General features: G+C 37.9%; 1 protein-coding gene and 1 long non-coding RNA gene across 2 annotated transcripts in view; one reads left to right on the plus strand and one right to left on the minus strand.

The window, feature by feature from the left end:
- The window catches only part of LOC108785745, a 13,154-nt gene extending 8,617 nt beyond the window's left edge, over positions 1 to 4,537 (plus strand). Inside the window, exon 3 of the long non-coding RNA XR_001941150.1 lies at positions 4,454 to 4,537. This is a non-coding gene — a long non-coding RNA (uncharacterized LOC108785745). The remainder of the gene's footprint in view (positions 1 to 4,453) is intronic.
- LOC108785742 (protocadherin gamma-C5-like) overlaps positions 1 to 13,691 on the minus strand; it is a 225,342-nt gene that overhangs the window by 86,823 nt on the left and 124,828 nt on the right. The gene's annotated exons all lie outside the window — the stretch shown is intronic.

The raw sequence follows: 13,691 nt of genomic DNA on the forward strand, positions 1-13,691 counted from the left end.
AGATATTTACTCTCTATGTGTAAATATATATATATAAATATACTCTAAACTATTATTTTGTTTTTGTGTATGTTCTGGTAAGTTCAATCATCTATGGCTTTCCTATATGTTTCCATAGACTCAAACGCTTAGATATCCTCACTAGACTAAGCCCACCTGACCATCTTAGTCACTACGAAGCTCAATGATGTTGATCCCTATGGATTTTCTGTATTGTAGAATAAACAAATTATTGGATTAATGCTAATAAAGACACCTTCATCATGATATTCTCTGGATGAAGGGGGAGGGGGGTTGAATAAACAGAGAATTCAGAAAGACCTTCTAGGAGACATATCAGAAACAGGTGTTCACTCAAAACTGCATGTATCTTTTGATTATGCTTTATGTTATTTAAAAATGTTAAGTACATGTGTATCTTTCATATTTCTTCATATTACAGGAGCAAATTTCAATATTTTATAAGCACGATGTACCAATAATATAGTTTTTAAAAGCCGAGACTGGTCAATGTTTAATCGGTTTCTAATGCTCAACATAATACATCCTAATTTCATCTATAATAGAAGGTCCTTGGTTCCCTAATACTTTTGTATATATACACAAGACTTTGCAGGCACATGAATGTTAATAGATATACATATAATATGGAAGCCTGTAGGATCAGCATGCTGATTGAAATATGCCAATATAAAGCATAAATATAGAATCATAAGTGATATTGGCTTATTACATTAAATGATAAGTGCACTCATATAAAAGTTCATTTTTTATGCCTCCACTCTCCCGCCCATCTCCTTTTCAGCACTAAAAATGTATCTCAGCCCAGGATCTCAGACCTCATTAAAATGCAGCTCTTGAAACATGCGATGAAGAGAAAAGGATAAAATTATATAACAAGATGCTTCCTTTAATGAACCGAAGGTAAGCTCTCAGAACACCACATTTAGCCATTTTGTAGGGTTGCACAGAAACCAAATACAGTACTCGGTACAAGTACGAGTACATGTACCGATACTTTTGAGCTCCAAGACTAGACTAGAGAAAAATTCAGAAGTTAGGAGGCCGCTGTCATTTGTAAGGAGCACACGGAGCTCCCGGGATTTGTACATCTCTGTTTTAAAGTACGATTTTGTTTTTATAAATATAAATAAAGGGATGCACCAATACCAGTTTTGCGAGTACGAGTATTGGTACTTGCCGAGTACTTACAAGTACAAGTACTGATACATTTTTGTTTATTGTCATGTGACAGTTTATCTAAAACAATACAGACTAATGATTCCAGGACAGTGGTGGAGTGCCAGAGCCAGGTCCCAGCTGCAACCGCTGCAACCCTGACAGTTCTCATGATAATGCCAAGTATCTGCACTGGTACTCGAAAAGTATCTCTGCATCCCTACCATTTTGTATTTAATATTTTAGTCTACAATAGAGCATACTGTAAATTCCTTTGTCTGTATAATGCTGAGTATAAAATAGCAAAGAAATTGTTACAAATATTACCATCTGCTTTCTTGGAAACTCACACTAAGGTACTGGATATTACAGGAGCATGGCCTACCCAAGGTCATGTTACTGTTTTCCTTAAAAAAATAAACATAAACCAAAATACTTATATACTAAAAATGCACTGTGCTCTAACAATGTGTAACCCCCTATTAAATAAATATACATAATATATATTTTTATGTATATTTATTGCATTTTATAATATATTTGTTATCACTTCTTTGATAATTAGCACAGCTACTAAGTCCTTAATAGTTAAGAGCACAGGACATGGCACATTGGTATATAAAACAAAATACTTGTCACTGTGTTGTGCTTTACAAATGTTCTTTTTGCTTTGATTGCTGTAGGACACTAAAGCAAAGGAAGCTCTATTAATTTTATGTGGTGAAAAAGTGGTAAAGGGGTTTATATGACAGAGATTCTTGTCCCATCACAGGCATTTAACGTGAGATCAGCACTGAATTCCACCAGCAGAGTTTGAGCTCACTGCTCAAGTGATGATGCATGGCCACTTTGCTTTAGGTAAGTGATACAATAACTTAGTAGTGCCCAACTTAAAAGGGACCAAGGGCCACATTTGTATCCACAAGGTTAAGTGGAGGGCAGTATCTAAATAAATAAAATGTTTCCCAAAATATTAGTAGTGGCCATACGTATAGTAGTAAAACCAGAAAAGTACATGCATATAACAGGGGTAACCCCATTCCAGAAGGCTCCAACATCAGGGGCCCCAACATTCACCTGCATACTGACACTGTATCCACCTTTAACAATAATGGACCCATTTCACATGTGACAGCAATAATGCCCCCTTCATTGCTGTCAGCAAAAATATCCACACCCCTTCACTGGTATTCAGTGATTACTATACCTAAACATATACTCACACACTATCCCTGTCAGGCAGAGATCACTCCACCCCAAGGGCAGTTCTGGATGCTGGAGTTCAGAGAGTGATCAAGCCCTCAGCACCCTGCTGCCACTCTGCATTTCAAGTTTCATACAGGGCTGTTTAACTCCCGGGCCATAAAAGAAGGCCCTGTGGGCTGCATTCAGTCTGAGGGCCTACAATTGGACAGATCTGCTATAAGTAGCACTTTACATCACTTTTGACTAGTTCACTCAAATAACAGGGTGCCCTCTGCCAAATCACCAGGAGGGTGGATTTTCCTTTACTTATTGGATTTTTTTACTTATCTTTACCATTTAGCAATCTTTTAGGCATAGTCGCAGCAACATTGCAAAAGTAACGCTCAGCACAGCAAGGAAAAATAATGGTAATAATAAGTTATATTTAGACTGCATTTCCTTGTTTCCAAAGCTGTAAATGTAGACACCCTGGGATTTATTTACTAAAAGCAAACTGGCTGTTCACTTGGGATGGAATTTTAGCTTTGCACTAAAATGCCTCCACGGTAAAAAAACAGTACATTCTTTACGAAAATAACACCTAAAATCAATGTTTGCTTTACCTCCTGTCTCCAGTTCATGTATACCAGCTGCACAGAACCAAATTACTTAAAACAAAAAATTTGCTATCCAAAAAATTAGACAAAGTACAGCAAAAGAAAAAAAAAACAATAGTCAATAATGATAGGGTATAACACAATGCTAAGTAAAGTAAAGCATGTAAATATGTGTGAAATGAAAATCCTAACAATAAACTGGCAATTATTAAAACAAAAGTAAATGTACAAATATCTGTAATCACGTCTCACCTGAACAGATTCATTTAGCCAACTTGAGTCTGAAATATTTCTGGGGTCCAAGCCTGTTTCATTTAATTGGGGGATATATTTAGGGTCTACAAGACTAAAATCCAGATTTGTTGTTGGTAGAAAGCATGCTGGATTACAAGGGCCTGGTGGTTCTTGTGGAGCCATCCTCACCTCCATGTATTTTAAAGTCCCATCTGTGTTCAGGTAAAGTGTAGGCTTATACTGATCCAGATAAGATATAGAAAGTGGTTTGTTTGAGAAACAAGATCCACAACTACTGTCATAATTCTTTTTAAGGCATCTAACAAGTAATATTGTAAACGTAACAAGAAAGACTAAACTTATTGCTGCTAAAGAAATGATAAGATACAAAGTCATATCTGATGTTGACTCAGAGTTTCTAAGAAAATCATGTGATTTGGGGCTTTCCTGAGCAATATTCTCCATTATATTTACAATTAGAGTGACTGTAGAGGTCAGTAAAGGCTCCCCATGGTCACTGACTGAAATGACAAGTCGATGTTCTGTGTTATCCATCTCCTGTAATCCTCGCACAGTTCTGACTTCTCCTGTATATTCAGAGATGTGAAACAAAGCTGGACTGCCAGACTGAACAAGACTATAGATGAGCCAGGCATTGTGCCCAGAATCCAGGTCCACCGCAGATACTTTACTGACTAAATAACCAGCAGATGCAGATCTGGGAATGGTCTCTTGTGCAATGACTTCCACTGAGTTCTCTGGGTATAATATAGAGGGATAATTGTCATTTGTATCCTGAATAAATATGAAGACTGAAACATTAGAAAACAGCTTTGGGAATCCAGAATCTTCCACTCTCACTGTGATCTGTAGAACTTGGAACTGTTCATAATCAAAGGAGCGCTGGGCATATATAGTACCAGTGTCAGAGTTCATGTAGACAAACGAAGAGACAGGAGAGCTGTCTATGTGGTTCTCTGCTATTGTGTAAATGAGCTTTGCATTATCTCCCTCATCTGGATCTCCAGCAGATACTGTACACAACAGTCTGCCAGGCTCATTGTTTTCTGATACGAAGGCATTGTAAGCAGACTGTAGAAATGCTGGAGGATTATCATTAACATCAGAAATATTAATGATGATTGTAGCCTGGCTGCTTAAAGATGGAGAGCCCAGATCAGAAGCAATCAGTGGAACAGTATATTGTGAGACTTTCTCCCTGTCTAGCTGTCCACGAGTGACTAATGTGTAACGGTTTGACATGGGCTGGCATTTAAAGGGTAAATCTGGTGGAATTTCTAGTTTGGTTTCCCCATTTTTACCAGAATCACTGTCTCTGACTGTGATAAACCCAACAACAGTCCCTACTGGGGCATTTTCAGGCACTTCATTGCTTTGTGAGGTGAAAATAATTTCCGGGACATTATCATTTACATCTTCTATTTCAACCTGAATGCGGCAGCGTCCCTCATGTTTTGGTGTACCTTTATCTGTTGCTTTGACAAATAATTCATAAATATTTGATATTTCAAAATCTAAAGGTCCCTTAATGAACAGTTCACCAGTGACTGGGTTTATATCAAATAGTTCCTTTCCTAAATAAGATGTACGTTGATCAAAGGAATATGTGAATTCACTATTTACACCTTCATCAGCATCAGTAGCATTCAATTTCATTATAACAGTTTTTAAAGGAATATTTTCCCTTACATTGATTTTGTACCGTGATTGATCAAATATTGGTGGGTTATCATTAATATCTAAAACTGCAATGGTTATCTGAGTGGATCCTGATCGAGAAGGTTCCCCTCCATCAATGGCAGTAAGAACAAGCTTGTGCTCTGATTTTTCTTCCCTGTCTAGGATTTTATCCAGTACTAATTCTGTAATGAGTCTGTCATCATCCTTTGTTACAGATAAAGAAAAATATGGATTTGGGTTTATTTTGTACTGAGTAATGCTATTAATTCCTACATCCAGATCCTGGGCATTCTCTAAAGGAAACAGTACCCCAGGAATTGTAACCAGCTCTGTAATTTTTATAACTTGATGGGAGTTTGCAAAAAATGGTGAATTATCATTGATATCCAGAATCTCAATATCCAGGCTGAAAAGCTCCACAGGATCCTCAGCTACAACCTCTAAATGCAGCAAGCAGCTGGCACTGGATCCACACAGACTCTCTCTATCAATCCTTTCATAAACAGTCAAAGCTCCATTTCTCTGATCAATTGCAAAAAGCTTACTGCTATCTTCAGATCTCAAATGCAGCTTTCGTCTATTAATATCTACCAGTTTTAAGCCCAGACCCTGAGCTAAATTCCCCACAAAAGTCCCTGAATCTGACTCCTCCGCAACAGAATAACGTAGCTGCCCAGAGACCCAGCCCCAGCTACAAAGGAGAAAGGAAAATGCTACTTGCCATTTCCAAGCTTTGGGAAAGCTAAGGTAGTCCATATCTTAAATCCTTACTGGGAGACCGCATAAAAAGCATATCATTTTATAATCCACATATGTCTGCAGTGTAAATTTGTATCCTTTTGGTGTAAAATCCCTCTTTTGTTGCAGTGAAAGCATCCAGAGGGTTCTCGTCAGTGGAGTAGCTCTTCTTTGTGTGTGAGGAGGAAGATGGGAGGGTGAATCACTGAGCCAGGGGGAGGAGAGTGCCTTGTAGAGAAAATCAGATCTCTGAACAGCTTAGAAATCTGAATGGATGACATGTCTGCCCTCTTCTGGTCAATTTTTTTAACTTCAGGTTCCATTTAAGGGAAAGCTGAATCCTTGCTATGATCATAGAAATTCTACCATTTATTTAAACACAATTATTAATGCTGCCAATAACTGCTAACAACTGAGTAGATTTAGCTTAGAAATGATAATATAGTGGTATTTAGAGAAGACATATATTAATTATCTTTAACTATAGTATATTTAGAAATATGCTGTATAATTGAAAAATGTAATAGTCACATAATACAGTAAGTCCTAACACTATGATATGTTGTGTGCTGTAATGTTTCATATACAATAGCATTATCCAATTAAAATGTGACCATACATACATTTTCCTGCCTTTCTAAAGTGTAAGTCTGCTATCTAACCAAGGATATAATCATTAAAACTAGGGATGCAGCGATACCGGTACTAGATACTAGGTACTTGTACTCCCCCAAATGCTCTGATACCTACGGTATCAGGAAGCCACCTACACGCTTCCCTATTAGCCGGGAAGCTGGCTCCATGTGACGAGGGAGCATGGAGCCGGCTTCCCGACCAATCAGGAAGCCGGGCAGCGTGTAATGACTCGCTGCCCTGCTTCCTGATTGGTCAGGAAGCTGGCCAATGAGGAAGCCAGGCAGTGAGTCATTACCCACCCCCTGGCTTCCTGACCAGAAAGCAGGCTCCATTCTTCCTCGTCACCTGGTCACCAATCTACAAGGATTGAAAGCTACATATTCAGGATGAATACACATGTCCTTTACATAGGCAATGACTTTCTTTGTTAATACTGATCTACATATACCCTTTATAATTTCTTAGAACAATCACTCTCAAAAGTGTTTACCTTATTTTAATTCTAATAAGTTTTGTTAGCCCCATTAATTATACATCAGGCTAGATTAAATAAGGCCCTGGGTTGCTAGTTAGTCTAGGTCAGTCTAAGTAATCCAGAAGAGGCACCTGTAACTTAAAGACCACTACACTTTCACCTATGAATATTGGACTATTTTGATGTGACTTCTGACCTTACAATCCCCACCCCATGTAGATATTTGTATAGAGACCACTCAATTAAAGGTAATGCATTATGTTAGATGTCCCCAAAGGTTTCATTTCCCCACTGCTGTGTATGTTTTGGTGTTGAGCTATCAGAATGGGAGTTAATTTAGAACATGCCTCATTGTTCTCTTACGGTGAAATCTCAGAGCAACACAGAAGTGTATGCATATTACTGCACAATGTATATTATACCACACACAGACACAACCCCTGGACACATTCCTGCATGCTTTACATCTTTAATTTTTCTATATGTACAAATTCTAGTACTCCTACAAGCAATGGGGGGATTTATCAAAACTGGAGCAGACAGAATCTAGAGCAGTTGCTCACAGTCATCAATCAGCTTCATTCATCAATTTATTAAGTTAAACTTTGAAAATGATGCTAGAAACTGAATGGTTGCCATAGACAGCTGCTCCACATTCTGTCTGATCCAGATTTGATAAGTTCCTTTCAACACATAAAATCTTTGTACCCTTGCTGGCTGCTTTACATTTTTTACTGTTCTATAAGTGCAAAGTCTAGAAATCACATAAGCACTTCTGCCTGGGTTCATGAACAGTTTCTTGAATCCAAGTTTAAATGTACACACTTTGCACCCAATCCCAATGAAGTCTATGTGGGGGCAAACCTTGCTATTTGATTCTGGCTATTTGTAGGGATAATATGAAATATACTGTGAAACAAAAGGCATGGGAAGCTAGATACTGCAATGGGGGATATATAGTAATAAATAAATAACAAATAAGTAAATACAAACTGTCCATTCTACTTAACAACTACAACACACCCTGAAAATAATAGCTGCTTTGAGCCTGCCCTTTTTTACAAAAGGGGCTGAGTTCACCATTCCTTCAGATTGTTGAAAACATGGTATCAGCTGACCAGGGAAAAGGCTAGGCACTGCATTGTAGGTTGTTTCTTATATCTGGTGGTGAACCTTGGATTTTCTGGCCAAAAGTTCACTATTTGTGAACTTAGCAAATCCTGGGGCTATCTAGAAATAACACATACAATCATTGTACCATTGCTGAATGCTTTAGAGCTTTCAATGTTCTATATCTACAAAGTCTAGAAATCACACACAATCATATGCCATTGCTGGGTGCTTTACTGGCTGTGAGGTTAACAGGTAGTGGTGCATGCTGGGGGAGGAAATAAATACTCGGGTGGACCATGTGAGCTCTCTCTTTCTCTCCTGGTCCCTACCTGTGGGGAGGCTGCTATGGACTGTCTGAGATGGCTAGGCCTGAAGCCTGGGGACAAGCCATGTGCTTACACTGAGGCCTGAGTCTGGAGGCCCAGTGGTTACTACTGATGACAAAGATGAATTTGACTGGTGACTTCTACCTCATGTACTGCTGTGTCAGGTGTTCTTTATGCTGTAAATGGAAACAGATACCACACCCTGCTACCTAGAGGAGTCTACATCACCCTGGATGATCCTAACCCTCATTAATAAAGTTATCAGCATCATATCTACAGTCTGGACATCACTTTTATTGGTCACCTTATAGGGCGGCAAGTGCTAAATGGGTGAAGTGAATGAAAATATCCCTACACAAGAAGATTACTGAGCTGTGGTAACCCATAGCAACCAGCCCTAGGATCGAGGTATCTTGCGTCTCAAGGTCTGCTGGTGTTCTGTGTATTTATTTTTGAGGTCCATCACAGAGGAAACAGAGGGAGACCCATTGCTTTATTAGAGTATGCTGCTCCTTAGGGGGTACACTACACACTGGATAGATTATAATCTTGGATGCTAGAAATTTTTTGGAGGATTTCTGAAACCAGATAATTTTTGTTACTTTCTTGTCTTTCTTATAGCTGGACAAGAGTATCACAACACATGTATACCTCAAGTCTGTGTTTAAGAGTCTGTTTGACTTAGGGCATGGTTATAAAAAAAATCTTTAAAAAAGTTCTGTTAATTTACTGTTGTCTTCTGGCATCTTCTAACTGTGTTTTGTGCTGTCCCCTTTTGTAAGACAAAAGTAAACTTTTCTAATCTGCACATATATCCTGTAGAAATTTAGGCAATCGGTCATTCAAGTGAGCATGCATATAAGTGCCCAGTACATTTTGAAGTAAGTTCATACGCAGGTACATGGTTTTTAGTGTTTAAGTTGTTTTTGTTCTATGATGCATACAGAGCTTACATGATTGGCGTTCAAAAAAAGTTTTTTAACAAATTTGTGTAGAAGGAACACTACAGTAGTAGTGGTCATTGTGGAGGCAACTGCAAGAGTGAGAAGCTGTAAAGGTGACAGAAAGATCACTTAGTGCTTCAACTTTAGCACCAGCAACCACAGGTCTGAATGGAAATCAAAGATACTTCACAATGATGAAGAGCAATATACATGACAGAGAAAGTTCAAAAGTACCACTATAACCAAAACACCCATCCTTTCTGCAGTGATTGTTGTAGTAACGTGGATCTCTAAGATACGTTCTGTTGCTATTGTTATTTGCCCTAAGTGTGTTACGGTTGAAGGGCTGTGTGGAGCACCAGTCGTGGATGGAGTGATTCCAGCCGGTAGGGAAAAGTTGATTTGTAACCAGGAAGTTCAGGTACAATGACCTTAAATTATAATTTTTTTCTATTTCAGCCGGCATCCTCCTCTTTACCTTCACACCATTTTACTTCCTTATTCATTCTATTGATTTGTTTTTCTATGATTATTAAATATGCCTTGGTTCAGCGACCAATTCTCTCTAGCCACACATGCCTAGCACTGTGCACATCCAATGATATGTCCCTCATACAATATCTAATGACTCCATTTTATAACAGTCAGTTTCAGGATCCAATGCTGTTCATGATACCTAATTCCTAATTGTCAGATTCCTTGCCTGACTCAAGGTACCGATAAAAGAAAATAAAAAAATACATTTTTATATCAGCCTTGCTGTCTGATTCAACATGCTGAAGTGGTAATGTTGCTGTGCTGCCAGGTTACCACACCCCAGAAAAATCTATAACATGATTCTATTCTTGTCTTATTTGTCATTATTTTTTGGCCTCCCTGACTGATTAGCTTATGATCCTTGTTTACTATTTCCATAAAATTAAACTTGATTAGTTATTGACAACAGCTTTAGTTTTGTGCTACTTTTCTGCTCTGGAGACTTGATTTTTCAACCCCAATGAATAACCCCACCAACAATTTATAGTCACCAAACAAAAATAACTCTCAAAGTCTATTACACAAAATGATCATGCATTTGCCTTACTACACATAATATTCTGCAATGGGAAGTCTAATGTGATCCCATTTTAGCGAGATTTGGCTCAAAACTACATTGTATGTATTAATATGTAAACAAAGTTAAATATCTGGAAAAAAAAACCATATTCAGTAAATGTATGCAATACATGAATATTTACCTATTTTTCACTTTAAACATGCTGCAAGTACAGAAAATTACATCTTGCTGGAAATGCAGTAAGCTGGCAATTCTACAATGCTGCCTCTGTTGCACTGAAATGCCAGGACGTATTGCCAGCATACACTTTAAGTAATATTTTTATATTACTCTAACTGAATCAGAACTAGAATTATTATATATCATATTTGTAAATCCAACACTTTTAAACCAATTACTAAAAATAAAAGCAGTGCAAGGTTTTGTTATGCACAGGAGAATAAATAATCAACATCTGGTGACATAGGTTTATATTAGGATATATATTAAATATAAATATATATTAAATAAAATATGACCATACAAAAACTAAATATTTACCGGGGTCTCACCTGATTTAGATCATTGAACCCCCTTGGCTCAGAGATGAGTGTAGGATCACTGATCATTTCATTTAATTGGGGAAAGTTTAAAGGTTTAGTCAGTGTAGATCCAGTAACATCTGCTGCAGGAGGGAAACAAACTGGATAACATTGTCCGGAAGGTTCTGGTGGAGCCATCCTCACTTCCATGTATTTTAAAGTCCCATCTGTGTTTAAGTAAAGTGTTGGTTTATACTGATCCAAATATGATGTAGATTTACTTGGAAAGCAAGACACGCAACTGCTTTCATAATTCTTTCTAAGGCATCTGACGAGCAATATAGTGAATGTAACAAGAAACACTATACTAATTGCTGCTAAGGAAATGATTAGATACAAAGTCATGTCTGTTACTGATTTAGAATTGGTAAGAAAATCATGAGATTTGGGGTTTTCCTGAGCAATATTCTCCATTATATTTACAATTAGAGAGATGGTAGAGGACAGTGAAGGCTTCCCATGATCACTGACTGAAATAACAAGTCGATGTTCTGTGTGATCCGTCTCCTGTAATTCTCGTAGAGTTCTGACTTCTCCAGTATATTCAGAGATGTAAAATAAAGCTGGACTGACGGACTGAACAAGACTATAGGTGAGCCAGGCATTGTGCCCAGAATCCAGATCCACCGCAGATACTTTACTTACTAAATAGCCAGCAGATGCAGATCTGGGAATGGTCTCTTGTGCAATTACTTCCCCTGAGTTCTCTGGGTATAATATAGAGGGATAATTGTCATTTGTATCCTGAATAAAAATGAAGACTGAAACATTGGAAAACAGCTTTGGGGATCCAGAATCTTCTACTCTCGTAGTAATCTGTAGAACTTGGAACTGTTCATAATCAAAGGAGCGTTGGGCATATATATTACCAGTGTCAGAGTTAATGTAGACAAATGAAGAAATAGGAGAGCCATCTATGTGGTTCTCTGCTATGGAGTAAATGAGCTTTGCATTATCTCCCTCATCTGGATCCTCAGCAGACACTGTACATAACAATCTTGCAGGCTCATTGTTTTCTGATATGAAGGCATTGTAAGCAGATTGTAGAAATGTTGGAGAATTATCATTAACATCAGAAATATTAATGATGACTGTAGCCTGGCTGCTTAAAGATGGAGAGCCCATATCAGAAGCGATCAGTGTAATAGTATATTGTGAGACTTTCTCCCTGTCCAAATGTCCAATAGTGACCAGTGTATAACGATTTGACATGGGCTGGCATTTAAAGGGTAAATCTGGTGAGATTTCCAGTTTGACCTCCCCATTTTTACCAGAATCTCTGTCTCTGACTGTAATAACCCCAACTACAGTCCCTACTTGGGCATTTTCAGGGACCTCATTATTTCTTGATGTAAATCCAATTTCTGGAGCATTATCATTGATATCTTCCACCTCCACCTGAACAGCACATCGTCCTTCAAGTTTTGGTGATCCTTTATCTACTGCTTTGACAAAGAATTCATAAATGTTAGACCCTTCAAAGTCTAGAGTGCCTTTGGTAAATATTTCACCAGTCTGTGGATTTAATTCAAATGTTTCCTTTGCAGAATCTAGGGTACGCTGATCAAATGAGAATGTAAATTCACTGTTAACACCGTCATCTAAATCAGTAGCATTAAGTTTTATAATTGATGTTTTTAAAGGAATATTTTCCTGGACATTGATTTTATAACGTGGCTGATCAAACACTGGAGCATTGTCATTAATATCTAGCACAATAACAGTTATCTGAGTTGATCCTGATCGGGGCGGTTCTCCTCCATCAATGGCAGTGAGAACAAGCTTATGCTCTGGTTTCTCCTCTCTGTCTAAGGTTTTTTCCAGAACTAATTCTGCAATCAGTGTTCCATCCTTCCAATTTGTAACAGACAAAGAAAAATATGGGTTTGGAGACAAATTGTACAAAGTAACATCATTAATTCCTACATCAGAATCTTTTGCATTCTCCAAGGGAAACTGTACCCCTGGACTTGCTATTAGCTCAGTAATCTTTATAACTTGATTATTGCTTGAAAAATATGGTGAATTATCATTGATGTCTAGAACCTTAATTTCTAGGCTGAATTGCTCCAAAGGATTCTCAGCTACAATCTCTAAATGCAGCAAACAGCTGGAACTGGATCCACAGAGGCTCTCTCTATCAATTCTGTCTTGCACAGTCAAAGCTCCATATTTATTATCTATAGCAAAAAGATTGTTGTTTTCTTTTGATCCCAAGCTCAGTCTGCGTCTATTAACATCTGCCAGTTTTAAGCCTAGATCCTGGGCTAAATTCCCCACTACAGTCCCTGGATCTGATTCCTCTGCAACAGAATAATGAAGCTGCCCAGAGACCCAGCCCCAGCTACAAATGAAAAAGGATAAAGCTACTTGCCATTTCCATGATTTGGAAAAGCTTTGGTAGTCCATATCTTAAATCCTTGTATTGATACAGCACAGAATGCACATCCTTTTAGAATCCAGTATTCCTTTGAGTGTAAATTGTAATCATTTTCCTGCAAATGCCTCTTCTGTTGCAATGAAATATTCCACAGGGTTCTCATCGGAGCAGCAGCTCTTCTTTGTGTGTGAAATGGAGGATGGGAGGGTGAATCACTGAGCCAGGGGGTGGAGTGCAGAGCTGAAATGAGCAAAGCTACTAGTACAGCTTAAACATCCTTGTAAGGATGACATGTCTGCCCTCTTCTGGCCAGTTACAATTATTGCATCTTTACTGTGAAATATATTGAAATATTTATTAAAACGTTACTTGGAAATGTCTTGTAAGTTACAATAAATTAGCTCTTTGATCACTGGATTTTCATAAATTAAATTAAATATAAATTTGTTTTATTTGATGTGATCATTAAATGGGTACTGGGTTCTGTTTAAAACAAACATAGCATTAATTGTACACAATTAATCA

Source organism: Nanorana parkeri, unplaced genomic scaffold, assembly GCF_000935625.1.
Source record: "Nanorana parkeri isolate BGI_ZX_2015 unplaced genomic scaffold, ASM93562v1 scaffold176, whole genome shotgun sequence".
Lineage (NCBI taxonomy): Eukaryota > Metazoa > Chordata > Amphibia > Anura > Dicroglossidae > Nanorana > Nanorana parkeri.